Source organism: Peromyscus californicus, unplaced genomic scaffold, assembly GCF_007827085.1.
Source record: "Peromyscus californicus insignis strain IS unplaced genomic scaffold, ASM782708v3 Scaffold_15__1_contigs__length_86483966, whole genome shotgun sequence".
NCBI classification, from domain to species: Eukaryota; Metazoa; Chordata; class Mammalia; order Rodentia; family Cricetidae; genus Peromyscus; species Peromyscus californicus.
In genome coordinates, this window is record NW_026294447.1 from 30,517,096 (window position 1) to 30,531,289 (window position 14,194).

The following is a 14,194-nucleotide window of genomic DNA, read 5'->3' on the forward strand; positions in this document are numbered from 1 at the left end:
ATGTTCAAAAGTATTATCGCATAGCAAGTACTAATTTCTGTATATTATTGTAGCAAATATATTCATTGAGTTCCTTTTTTTTTTTTTTTTTTTTTTTTTTTTGGTTTTTTCGAGACAGGGTTTCTCTGTGTAGCTTTGCGCCTTTCCTGGAACTCGCTTTGGAGACCAGGCTGGGAGTTCCTTTTTTTATTTATTGTTGTAATATACTTAAGAAATGATAACATTAGAGACAACCACAAAAATCTGCCAGACTTGACATTTTATGTCTCCAAGGATTTGAGATATATAATTGTTCAGGGATAAAAAATAGTGAATGGGTCCACATTTTCCCATGAAGTTTAAGGAAACAATGCTGATATACTAGAAATCATATGAGTGTCCTTAATAATTTAGGCATAAAATGTTCAATTGGATATATTTGGGAATTATTTCATTTGACTGGATTTCTGAAGGAGGAGACTTAGGAAAGTGTTCACACAAAATCTCCAGCCTCTAACAGACATCTATTGTATTATAAAGGTAACATTTTAACAAGTCAGATTCCTTAAAATCTTTTACTTTTGCAACTGTTTGTTTGACATTTAATGTCTTGGGTTGCTATTCTTCAACTAAGGATGTTGAACCATTTTTCTCAATGACAATCCAAACACTGCTGTCTAAGTAGTGAAGAAGTGTGGAGATATGTTTTCCTAAGCATAGATATTGCTAGGGATTTGAGAACCTAAATCTGAAAGTAGAGTACAAACCAACCAAAGGGCTCACAGAATGAGAGACATATAAAGAGTTCACACAATGCTGCTTCTTCAGGTAAGTAAGAGGTAATACCATATTCGTCCAATGATTACATTCATAGAATCACAAGATGACATGATCCTGGTCTGACCTAATGTAGTATTTCAGTACATCAACTCAAACTCACATTACCAAGCACTAAACCTTATAATCATTGGTGTTATTTACAGAAATGTGTATTTTCACTTGGAATTCATTTTCCTAGAGATCAGAAACTATATGCTATGGAGTTCTGGGCCTTCTTCAATGCTCAGCCATGCATTGAATATATGAGACAAATAATGCATATGTGCTACATAAATACATTGCCATACTAGCTGTACATAGAATTAATGAAGGATGATGAATGTGGAGTCAGCTAAAGACATGATAAAAACTCTGATTTCGCAGGGTGGTGGTGGTACACGCCTTTAATCCCAGCACTTGGGAGGCAGAGCCAGGTGGATCTCTGTGAGTTCGAGGCCAGCCTGGTCTACAGAGGGAGATCCAGGAAAGGCACAAAGCTACACAGAGAAACCATGTCTCGAAAAACCAAAAAAAAAAAAAAAAAAAAAAAAACCCTCTGATTTCATTAGGGTAACAACTAACATATGGAAAGAAGATATGATAAGATGTAAAGTGTATCCATAATCCTACATTTCCTTATTCAATTACCCAATTTATACTTGTTATTGATCCAATGTGTACTTGTTAGAATAATTTGCTTATTAATATTTCTGCTCATCTAGGCAAAATAGATAATAAATGAGTTTCAAATATTTCATAAAACTTTGTTTTTATAGAAAAGAGGAAATGTATAAGTACAAAATTTGGATATAAGCCATACTTATATGTATAATTGTAATTTATGTGTGAGATACCAAAGGGAAACATATAACTATATGTGTTTAAACAAATCTTAATTTAATATAAAAATATGATGATAATTCTGAGAGTACCAAAGAATGTCTGGTATAAAAATATTCCTACTTTATCTGGTGTAATTTGCAGTTTGATACTGATAACAGTAGACTCTTGGAGCTTTGAAAGATAGTCATGATGGTACACTCCTGTGATTTTTTTTTGGAATTAGCTATATAGAAGCCACAGACTTTGATTAAAAGAAAGGGAAAAAATTGAAATTCATAATTTCCAAAAGGTTTTCAGAAATCACACCTTCAGTTTATTCATCAAATTATTCTGTATATTTGTTTTTTGAATAAGGATAAATAATGTTTAATATCAATAATGATTTCTAATGTGTAACATTTAAATCCCTTATATTCTCATCAAATACCCTGCAAACATTGCAATTAAAAAGCGCCGATACCATCCGATATCAATCCTTTCATGCATCAGTTACACGAATGTATTGGCATTTGCTTAGAACTGATGTCCCCTTCTTTGCAGAGTGATTGAAATGAGAGAAAGGAAATTCTAGGTAAATTATAAGCAATCAGTCATCAATGGTAAGTAAAGAACATGCTAATTGTCTGAATTCTCAGAAATATTAATTTTGGCCAGCAAGATGGCTCAGCAGGCAAATGTGCTTGCTAGCAAGCCTGATGTCCAAACTTCCATCCATAGAAACTTAAGGATAGAATGGACTCCAAAAAGTTGTCTTTTAACCCTCACAAAGAGGCCAAGGCATGTGTGCTTCCTTCGAACTACCCATGGCATATGTAAATGTAAATTGTTTTGAGTAATAAATATCAAGTTTTTGACATTCCTAATTATGTTCTTTTTCCTCTATTCAACTGTGACATTCCTTTTATTCCATAATATTCTTTTAAATGCACTATTTAAAAGTACTATTATTATTTAATTAAATTCAATTAGATTTTCAGGCTGTAGCTTAAAATATTAAAATTAATGTAATACACCCTCCTCAGTTGTGTTGTGTCTTATTAGTGCAGACTTACTGGTGATTGAATTACCACACTGCTAGTGTTATGGTCCTCATGATTAAATAACTCTCAATTTTTTGATGTCATTGCCAAAATGATAAGCATAGGAGTATCAAATGTAGTGAATTTAACTACACATTTACAAGCACTCCAAGGTAGTCTGGAAATAATAAATGGAAGTAGGATTTGATTTTTAAAATTAGAGGTGATGCTGTGGGATGGTCTTTCTGTCTGCTGTGAATATATCTTGCTGCCATTGGTTAATAAAGAAGCTTCTTTGACCTATGGCAAGACAGGAGATAGCTAGGCAGAAAATCCATGAGAGATACAGGAAGAAGAAAGGCGGGGTCAAAGGAGGTGCTTTAAGCTGGCCGCCTGTGATGCAAGATGTAGTGGAACTCAGATAAAGCCATGAGGCATGTGGTGATACATAGATTAACAGAAATGGATTAAGGTGGATGAGCTAGTTAGTAATAAGCCTGGCCATAGACCAAACAACTTGTCATTAATATAAGCCTCTGTGTGTTTATTTGGGACCCAGTGACTGAGGGACACAGGAAAACTTCTGGTCTACAATGAGGAATAGCTGCAAGCAGGAAATGCTACTGAGAAAAAGCCTCCAGAGCTAGTTGAGCAATAGAAGAAAACAGAACAGCAGGAATGTAAGAGAGTAAGCTCTGTAGTGAGAAAGTAATTTCTATGTAGAATAGACTTACTAAAGTAAGCATGTGTGGTATGGAAATCTGATTATATTCTTTATTGGCTAAATTAAGAAAGGATCACAAGAAAGTAGCTATGGGTTCTATTCCTATGCTCAAAATAATTTAAACTAAAATAGACATAAGACACTAAATTTCTGATAAAAAAAATAGTTTTTAGCAGTCAAAAATCTAAGACAAGTGTGAATTGGCATTAACAATGTAATAGCACTATACACCTTGAGAAGAAGCTGAGATCATTACTGTGGTCGATTGAACATGTACCTCTTAAGTCTCATCCATCTGGGCTGGTTCCTCAATTAGGAAGCCATGGAAGGCTCTGTTTGCAGAATTTTGTTTATTCTGGAACATGACGTTTCCTTCCCTGAACCTGCCACAGTACATGCTCCACAGAATAAAGATTAAAGCTAAGTCCAAGCAGATGCTCAAACTTAAAAGCCTCTGCATAACATCATCAAGCTCTACTCAAAGCTAGTTTTGTTTGGCTATTACTTATTTGATTGATTTTTCTCAAAGTTAAAAGCAAAATCATTAACATGAGGAAGAGTATACTTCAAGACTTATGACTCAGAATGTAACCACCAAGCCATATTCTGATAACCTTTATATGCTACCCCAGAAATAATTTATAATTATAGGAATATTATAGTCTAGAATTTGGTGTTTCAAGCCAGGACTTAGCTATATTAGAATGACAGCTACTTCATCAAACCAATATAAACTGTTTCTAGTTAGAGGTTTTCTTTAATTCACTTTCCCTAAATTATTTAAGCATCACTTATAAGTACATTCAGTACTAAATTACAGTTGGGACCTTTGTCTTCAAAAAATAGAGCAGATCATGTTATAAGAGGTAGAAATCTCAGCTTCACTGAAAAACAAGTTGACAAAATATTATTCTTCTCAGTTTGGATTGAAAGTCTATTCAATATGAGATAGTAAATATATTTTATTTCCAATTTCTAAGTCTTTTAGAACCTCAACATTTTAATACCACACATATTTGTTCTATTTAACATATAATGTATAAATAAATAATGTATTTCTACAGTCCTTAATATGAGAGGCTGAGCCTTCTTTTCACTGGTACTCATAGGTAGCCCTATGTGGCAATAAAAAGGAAGCATGTCCACGTCTGAATCTTACTTGTCATCAACCTTGGAAAACTCCTCATTCCTACTAGGGCTTACCTTCTTGAATTTCTGTTTTTAAACTATTAATATATGTTAATTACAATAGAATTATCTCACTTCGTCTGGCCCCTTTTCTCCCTTCAGCCCCTCCAAGTACCCTTGCTACAACCCTTTCCATTCACTCTCAAGTTGAGGGCTCCTTGTAATTTAATGATTATTCACACACACACACACATACACCATGGGCGCACAAAAGTCTGCTTTTGTCGTGTTTTGGTATGTGTACTTTGAGGACTGGCTACTTTGTATGGGATAATCCATAAAGGTATCATCTCTCAGAGAAGTTATTTTTTTTTCTTCCAGCAGTCATGAGTTTCCTGTAGTTCTTTGTCTAGCAGTGAAATCCCTTGAAATTTTCTTTTTCTATCTCAACATGTCCATTAATATCACCATGTTTTTCTGCCAACTTTGTATAGTCATTTGTAGAGAGACTGTTTCACAGGAAACTTCCTGTTGTTCCAGCTCTTAAATTTTTTTCTAGATCCTCTTCCATAAGCCATACATAGATGCAGGAGCTGAGATGTAGTTGTGTCCTTTGGGGCAGGGATTCCCACGATCTGCTGATCTCTGCATTGTGTTCAGTTGTGCTTCTCTGTAATGGTCTCTCTTTTCTGTAAACAGAAGCTTCTTTGATGAGGGGTGGTGAGTATTCTTATGTACAGTGCAAGGATAAGATTTAGAATGTATTGAGGAATTATGCTGGTCTAGAAAAATGGTGGTAGTATATTCTTTCTAAGGTCTATGACCTCACCTGCCACGAAAAGTTGGCTAGATTTCTAGTCCAGGCATAATTTCCCTCCTCTTGAGTAGTACCTACTTAAAATTAGATAACTATTTCTTCACAATACTCTGACAGCTCAACAAATTTCTCTAAAGGAACACACACATGGATACAGTCTATTGAATAAAATACAGAAATCTGTGGGTTTTTTTTTTCACAAGACATTGTGGCAACACAGTTAAAACTGATGAGTATCAAGCTGTCTTCTGTTCTAAATGCTATCTCTTCAAGTAGTTAAGCCCACTCCACAGATGAATAGTGAAAACTGTACATTTTGCCTGCACCAGCATAAAGAAGTTTGTCTTTGGCAAATTCAGTAAAAGGCCTTGTCAAACTTCCACAGACTTAAAGAGCCTACTTTTAATTATATCAAACACCACTTGTATATTGATTAGATCCCAGTGGTAGGCTGAATTGAACTTAACCCACTCATTAGTCACCAAATATTAAGCAAGCCATGCAGGCAAACAGCTGCTATGTTAATTTAGAAGTATTAAAACTGCTATAATTAGCCAAGTTCTGAATGGATGGGGAAGTAAGCTTCCACAAACAGGATGCTTTAGATACTGTCTTGGAGAAGATTTTCCACATTGAATAAATCTCCCGGCAAATCAAAACCCAAAAGAACGTAAGGAACCTGTACATTAACTTTAAGAGTTCAAAGGTTTTTTTTTTTTTGTTGTTGTTGTTGTTTTTTTTTACTTAAAAGTAAAAGAGAAAAGGAAGGACCTATGAATGTTTCATTTTAAAAAGGTTGATAATTTCGTAATCATAGTAGTTAGAAATTCATGTAAATGTGTACATGGCCACAGAGTTGGTAATTAATATATGCTGAATAAAGAGATTAAATTGAAAACAAAGTGATATACCTTTCAAGCTTTCACAATTAGCCATTAAATCATACAGTCTCAAAGTTGTTTGCAGTTGTTTTCCTTTTTTAATGTTTTGACTATCAAAATAAATTGTATTTAAATACACCCTTTCATTCATGTGGAAAGTTTATTCAATGATAATGTAGTTAATTTTGTATTATTTTTCTGTGGGTTTGTATTACATAAATATGAATTACATCAGTTCTGCATAGTACATTCTTTCAGTGGAACCAGTGCAATAATGTGTATTCGTAGATCTTATTTCATTGAAAGTACAGTATTGTGAGTAGTGTTACAAACTTGAAAAGTATAAGATAAAGTAACTTGTGTTTCATTATACTTGTTATTGAGTATTTTCATCACTAAAGTATTAAAGTCTGATGCTAAAAATTGGTAGGTTAAAGGAAATCTATGGATCCTTCAGCTAGCAGGAGGCATAAATGTATTGAATTCAATGTAAAGGCTAAACTGATAAATTAATAGGATATCAAAATGATTGGAAAATGCCAAGATTGAATAAATGGGAAAGATGAAGCCAAATGTAAAGTATAGACTTCTTGAACGTGCAGTCTTAAATTTCCTGAGGCAGTATGGGGAAAATGATTATACTATATCAAGTAAAACCTGAGGCCTTATTCATGTGGTTATGTGCTCAAAGACCGACTCCAAATCAAGCTGGAAAATAAAAAAAAAAACTCCAAAGCCTGAAAACCATTGAAATCTAAACCTCCATGAAAGAGAAGACCAATTATGAAAGGCAAAAGATGACAGTTGTTTCTTTGTGACCTGGGGAAAATTTCTAGGGTAAGGAGATGAATGATAGCTTTCCAGAAAAGAAAAATATTAAATTCAAACATTTGGTTTGAAGAATTGTTAAACTAAGAAAATAACACAGAAAGTGGGCAAGTAAGGCCTTATTAGGGCAGCTGCTAACTAAAGCCAAGCACAAGAAGGACGCTAATAAGGGACAATTTAAAAACCTGAGTAATAGCTTTGCACATTTGATAAAACTATAGATTACTAATAACAATATCCAGAGCAAAGAAAATCTGTTTATCACATTTGCAGCAAAGTAAAAATTACTTGGTGGTTTTATGTATCTAAACTTTGAAGAGAGGTGGGAAGACAAAACTTTTTTTTTTTGTTTTTTGTGTGGGTAATGCTTTGACTATTACTTGATGTATGACTATCTTCTATTTACTTTTCTGGAACTATGTAATATTTGGTATATGTCTTTTGATTTTCAGTGGACAACTCTCCAGATTTGGAATATTTTCTTTTATATAGTTTAACTGAAAATATTTTTGTTGTCTTTGACCTGTGTTTCGTCCCTTTCCTCTCTGCCTATAATTCCTAAGTTTTATATATTATAGTATCCCAAAGATCCCAAAGATCCCAAAGGTCCCAAATATTCTCTACATGGGTATTTTTTGTTGGTGGTGGTGTTATGTTTTGGTTTTGGTTTTGGTTTCTTTAATTATATACCTACCCGAGTTTACCTTCCCTTCTCTTCTCCCAATCCCTCTTCCAACTTCCATCTACCCACCTCCCCATCCACCTACTCCTCTTCCATCTCCATTAAGAAAGAGGCAGTCCTCCCATGGGCCAGAACATAGCATGACACATCAAATTGAGGTAGGACCATGCTCCTCCCCCTGTATAAAGCCTGGTCAAGGTAATCCAGCATGGGAAACAGGTTCCCCCAAACCAGCTAAGCAAGAGGGACAGGCCCTGATCTCACTGCTAAGAGACTTACAAACAAACGAAGCTACACAACTGTCACAAACATGCAGAGGGCTGTCCTCGGTCCCATGCAGGCTCCCTCACTGTTGGTCCAGAGTCCATGTGCTCCCATAAGCTCAGGCCAGCTGTCTCTGTGGGTTTCTCCATAATGACCTTGAAGCCCCTGGCTCATGTAATCCCTCCTCCCTTTCTTCTGGACAACTCCCAAAGCTCTGACCAGAACTTGGCTGTGGATCTCTGAATCTTCTCACATCAGCTACTGGAAAAGGTTCTCTATGATTATAATTAGGGTAGTCACCAATATAATTATAGTAGTTGGCCAGTTCAGGCACCCTCTCAACTATTGCTAGGGGTCTTAGCTAGGGTCATCCTTGTGGATTCCTGGGGGTTTCCCTAGCACCAGCTTTCTGGAAACCCACTCCCTCAAGTTCCCATCCCCCCAGCCCCAGCCCCAGCCCCAGCCCCACCCCCAGATGATCCAAGAGATTTCTCCTATTTGCCCTTCCAAGGAAAATCCATGCATCCCTCTGTGGGCCCTCTTTGTTATCTAGCCTCTCTGGGGCTATGGATTATAGATTGGTTAGCCTATACTTTACTCCTATTATCCACTTATGAGTGAGTACATATCATGTTTGTCTTTCTGTATCTTGGTTATCTCACTCAGAATTATTTTTTCTAGTTCTGTTCATTTGCCTGAATATTACATGAGGTAATTTTTTCTTACAGCTGAGTAATACTCCCTTGTTATAAGTGTATCAATTTTCCTTATTCATTCTTCAGTTAAGGGATATTTAGGTTTTTTCCAGGTTCTGACTATTATGAATAATGCTGCTATGAACATACTTTCAGATAATGCCTGTCTTTGAATTTGAGGTATATTTCTTGTATGCAGCAGAGGGATGAATCCTGTTTAAGTATCCATTCTGTTCTCCTATGCCTTTTTATAGCAAATTGAGTCCATTGATATTAAGAGATATTAATGACCAGTAATAGTTAATTCCTGTTATTTTTCTTTGGGGGGGCGCTTATTATTGGTGGTGGTAGTGTGTGTGTTTTCCTTCTTTGGGATTTGCTGGTGTGAGATTATCTATTACTTGTATTTTTTGTGGGTTCAGATAACTTCCATTGGTTTGAATTTTCCTTCTAGTACTTTCTGTAGGACTGGATTTGTGGATTTGCATTGTGCTTTGGATATTGCTCTGTATACTGTAATGTGTTGCTCTGATTGATTAATAAATAAAGTGCTGATTGGCCAATAACCAGGTAGGAAGTATATGTGAGACAAAGAAAAAGGAGAATTCTGGGAACAGGAAAGCTGAGAGTCACCAGTCAGACAGAGAGGAAGCAAGATGTGAAGGCAGAACTGGGTAAAGGTGCCAAGACATGTGCTTAAACATAAATAAGAATTACGGGTTAATTTAAGATGTAAGATCTAACTGGCAAGAAGCCTGAGCCATTAGGCCATATAGTTTTAATTAATATCAGCCTCTGTGTGTTTATTTGGGCCTGAGGGGCTGCAGGCCCTGTTGGGACTTGAGAAAACTCAAGCTACAGTATTGTTTAAATCTGGTTTTGTCTTTGAATATTTTGTTTTCTCCTTCTATGATGATTGAACATTTTGCTTGGTTTAATAGTCTAGGCTGGCATCCATGGTCTCTTAGTGTCTGCAAAACATCTGTCCAAGACCTTCTGGCTTTTAAAATATCCATTGAGAAGTCAGGTTTAATTCTGATAGGACTGTCGTTATGTTACTTGGCTTCCTTTGCAGCTCTTAATATTCTTTCTTTATTATTTATGTTTATTGTTTTGATTATCACATGACCAGTGGAATTTTTCTGGTTCAGTCTACTTGGTGAACTGTAAGCTTTGTGTACATTAATAGCCATGTCCTTCTTTAGATTGGCAAATTTTTCTTCTATTATTTTGTTGAGTATATTTTCTGTGACTTTGAACTAGAATTTGTCTCTCTCTCCTCTATCCCTATTATTCTTAGGCTTATTCTTTCCATGGTGTCCCAGATTTCCTGGATGTTGTGTGTTAAGAATTTTTTGGCTGTCATTTTTTTTTTCTTATTCTCTGTGTCCTTTGCCTTACAGAAGTTTCTCAGTTTCAGGAGGTCCCATTTATTAATTGTTGCTCTCAGTGTCTGTGCTAGTGGTGTTTATATTTAGGAAGTGGTCTCCTGTGAAAATGCATTCTGGACTAGTTCCTACTTTCTGTTCTATTAGGTACAGTGTAGCTAGATTTATATTGAGGTATTTGATCCACTTGGATCTGTAACTTTTAGCTACAGACTTGAGTTTTGTGCATGGTGAGAGCTATGGATCGATTTGCACTCTAATACATGTTGACATCCAGTTATACCAGTACCATTTGTTGAAGATGCTTTCTTTTTTCCATTGTAGAGTTTGGCTTCTTTGTCAAAAATCAGGTGTTCATAGGTATGTGGATTAATGTTAGGGTTTTCAATTTGATTCCCTTGAAACACATGTCTGTTTTTGTGCCAATACCAAGCTGTTTTTTATTACTGTAGCTCTATTTTAAGTTTTAATACTCACAAATATGATTCTTAAAGTAAAACAAGACATATAAACCCACTGATATCTGCCTGAATTTTAATGGAAGTATCTTGTCAGGGCTCTAAGTTACAAATACACACACATACACACACACTCACTCACACACACACACACACACACACACACACACTGTATGCATCTATATATATATACATATACAAATGAACAAAATCAGTACTTGTAGAAATACTACATGTATAGAAATCTCTACATATGCTTGCTATATGCACAGGATTCCAAATGATAATTATGCTTGTAAAACATGCTGTTTATAGAAAAACATAAGAAAGTAAAAATAATCAAATGCATTTGTATAATAAGAATCAAATTGCCAATGCCTGTACTTTGGTGGTAGAAAGTATACAATAAATAATTATATCATTAAATTTTATTATGTTTAACTTTTAAATTTTCTAAATAATTTTTTTGCTGTGAGATGTCTTTCTGTATGCTGTGAATATGTGTGGCTCCCACTGGAAAATAAATAAAGCTATTTTGGCTATGGCAAGAAAGTTTACAGCCAGGCAGGAAATCCAAGCAGAGATCAGAAAGAAGAAGGGCAAAGTTGGAAGAGACTTCAGCCTGTTGCCAAAGGAGCAACAAGATACCAGCAGACTGGTAATGCCATGGCCACATAGCAACATATAGATTAATAGGAATGGGTTAATTTAAGATGAAAGAGATAACTATCAAGAAGCTGAAGCCATAGGCCATACAGTTTGTAAATAATATAATCCTCTGTGTGATTATTTTATAAGCAGCTGTAGGGCCAAGGGGCTGGGCAGGACTGAGAAACTTCTGGCTACAATTGACACCCAACTGGACATACAGGACCTATATGAAGGTGGTCACTGAAGTTTGCAAGGTGATATGATCCTTCAGGTTCCTACTTCACAGAAGAAACTGCCAGACATTCTACAGGACATGGGGAGAAGCAACTGACAAACTTTGCCAGAATGAGCAGAACAGTCCTCAAAATTTCCTGCTTCATTGAAAGCTATGCCAGTGAATCTAGACCTATAGGCTGAAGATAGGTGCCCCAACATTACAGAGGAACTTTGGATGACTGTCCAGGCAGCCACATATCTCTGTCATTTCTAGAATTATGGAAGTTTTTGCAATGAACTTCCTGTTTACTCACATAATGTTATATCTTTCTGGAGTCTTTGATAGAGTTGAAGACTAGATAGTTACAATTATAATTTTTCTTAGTCATGATAAAAGAAAAATTAGATAAAAAATTTTAGACTCACAAAATACTAGAATATTTTCTTTAATTTTACCAAATACAAATAGACTAGATATTGTAACTGTAATTCTTGCTTGATAACTTTTGTTATGTGTAGTTTTACTATGTTAAGGTTAAAACCTTCCTTTTTGATTAGACAGAAAAGGGGAAGTGCTGTGGGATGTCTTTCTGTATGCTGTGAATATATGTTACTCCCATTGGATAATACATAAAGCTCTTTGGCCTATGGCAAGAAAGTTTACAGCCAGGTGGGAAATCCAAGCAGAGATACAGAGAGAAGAAGGGCAAAATTGGAAAAGACTTCAGCCTGTTGCCAAAGGAGCAACAAGATGCCAGCATACTGGTAAAGCCATATCCACATGGCAACTTATAGATTAATAGGAATTGGTTAATTTAAGATAAAAATGCTAGCGAACAAGAAGCCGAAGCCTTGGGCTATATAGCTTGTAATTAATATAAGCCTCAGAGTGATTATTTTTATTTACAAAGTCTCTCTCTATCTCTTGTGTGTGTGTGGGGGCGTGGGGGGTTGGAGACCGGGTATTACTACATGTTATTGAATGCTATGGAACTCATTCTCAGATGAGATAAGCTTCAGTCTCAGAGAGAACCACCTCCCTATGCTGTCCACATATTGGAACATATACTCTGTTCCTTTAAAAAATTTCACATTTCATGTAACAAAAAATAAAATTAAATCAAGATACATTAAGTTAGATCAAGATATACTAAGGTTCATAATGAACATTGGATACACATTATAGAATTTTTTAATGTAGTGATATTTGTAAACTTTTCCTGATATGATTTCATAGTATTTTTCATTAACTAAACTACTACTTACTACTAATAATAATCCTTGTATAGAACTTACCTCTTTTATTTGAGTGTCATCATTATATTATTCCCACCTTAATATGAAATTTGAATACTGCACGTGATGGTTAATGCTTAGAATTCCTTTACTTGAAAGACTGAGGCAGGAGAATTTTGACCAGATTGAGGCCATTATAGACCACACAGTGTATATGTGGTCATACAATGATGTCCTGTCTCAAAAATTGAAACAAATTAATTAAATTAAAGACAAATTCAAACATTTTCAATTTTTAATAGTATTATAAATATGAATAGAATTTGCCATTATAATTATCTTAAAGCAAGGATATTATAGTGATATATGATATATGCAATGGATTCTCATCAGTTTTGAACACCATTGCTTTGCAGCAATAGCAATCACTGATCTATAGGTGAGTTTCACATCAACTGATCTACTAGATTTCTAATGCTTTTTTAGATATAGTCTTAGAATATGTTTCAAACTTGGAAGTTACAAATGTGTAGATAAAATGAAATAATCTTGAAAGTTTCTCACCAACTATGTCTCTTTGCCAACGTCATTGATAAGTTTATTGTTATTTTTCATTTGATTTCAGAACATCATTGATCTGTTTTCCTCAGTTAACTTATAAATGTCAAAGTATATGCACACACTATATATGATATAAAGTATCTCATCTACATATATCCATTGGTTCAATACCTTCATAAAAGGAAAAAAAATATGTAAGAAACTAACCAATGAAAGTGAATAATATTTCCTCATAAATATCATTATTTAAAATATATTTATGTTAGATGATGTGCCTTCTACATATAAATTTATATTGATATTTTCACATTATCAGACATAGTATTCTAATCAATCTTATAATTCTATATTTTATGTTACCAGACCACATGATAAACTTTGGCTACACTAGTAATTTTTACTCTGAAAAATTACTAGTGAAAAACACTGTCTGCTCTAGACAGTGTTGGAAATTCCTAAGACTTTGTCTAAAGATATATCTGAATTTCCTAGGATATCAATATAATGGAACAGAGAGAAATCTAATGATTGGGCCATGAATTACTGGTTATTACTTTAGGAAGACTTTTCTTTCCCACTTGCCAGTTTTCAAATAACTGACATGGAGACTTAATATTAATTATAAATGTTTGGTTGATAGCTTAGGTTTGTTACTAGCTAACTCTTACATTTTAATTTAACCCATATTTCTTTTTTTTTTTTTTTTTTTTTTTTTGGTTTTTCGAGACAGGGTTTCTCTGTGTAGCTTTGCGCCTCTCCTGGAACTCACTTGGTAGCCCAGGCTGGCCTCGAACTCACAGAGATCCACCTGGCTCTGCCTCCCGAGTGCTGGGATTAAAGGCGTGCGCCACCACTGCCCGGCTTTTAACCCATATTTCTTATCTACCTTTTGCCACATAGCTCATGGCTTGTTATCAAGTTTTCTACATTTCTTGATTCCTCTGCATCTTCTGGCATCTCCTCTCACTGTGCCCTTCTTTTCCCATCATTCTCAATTTGGCTCTT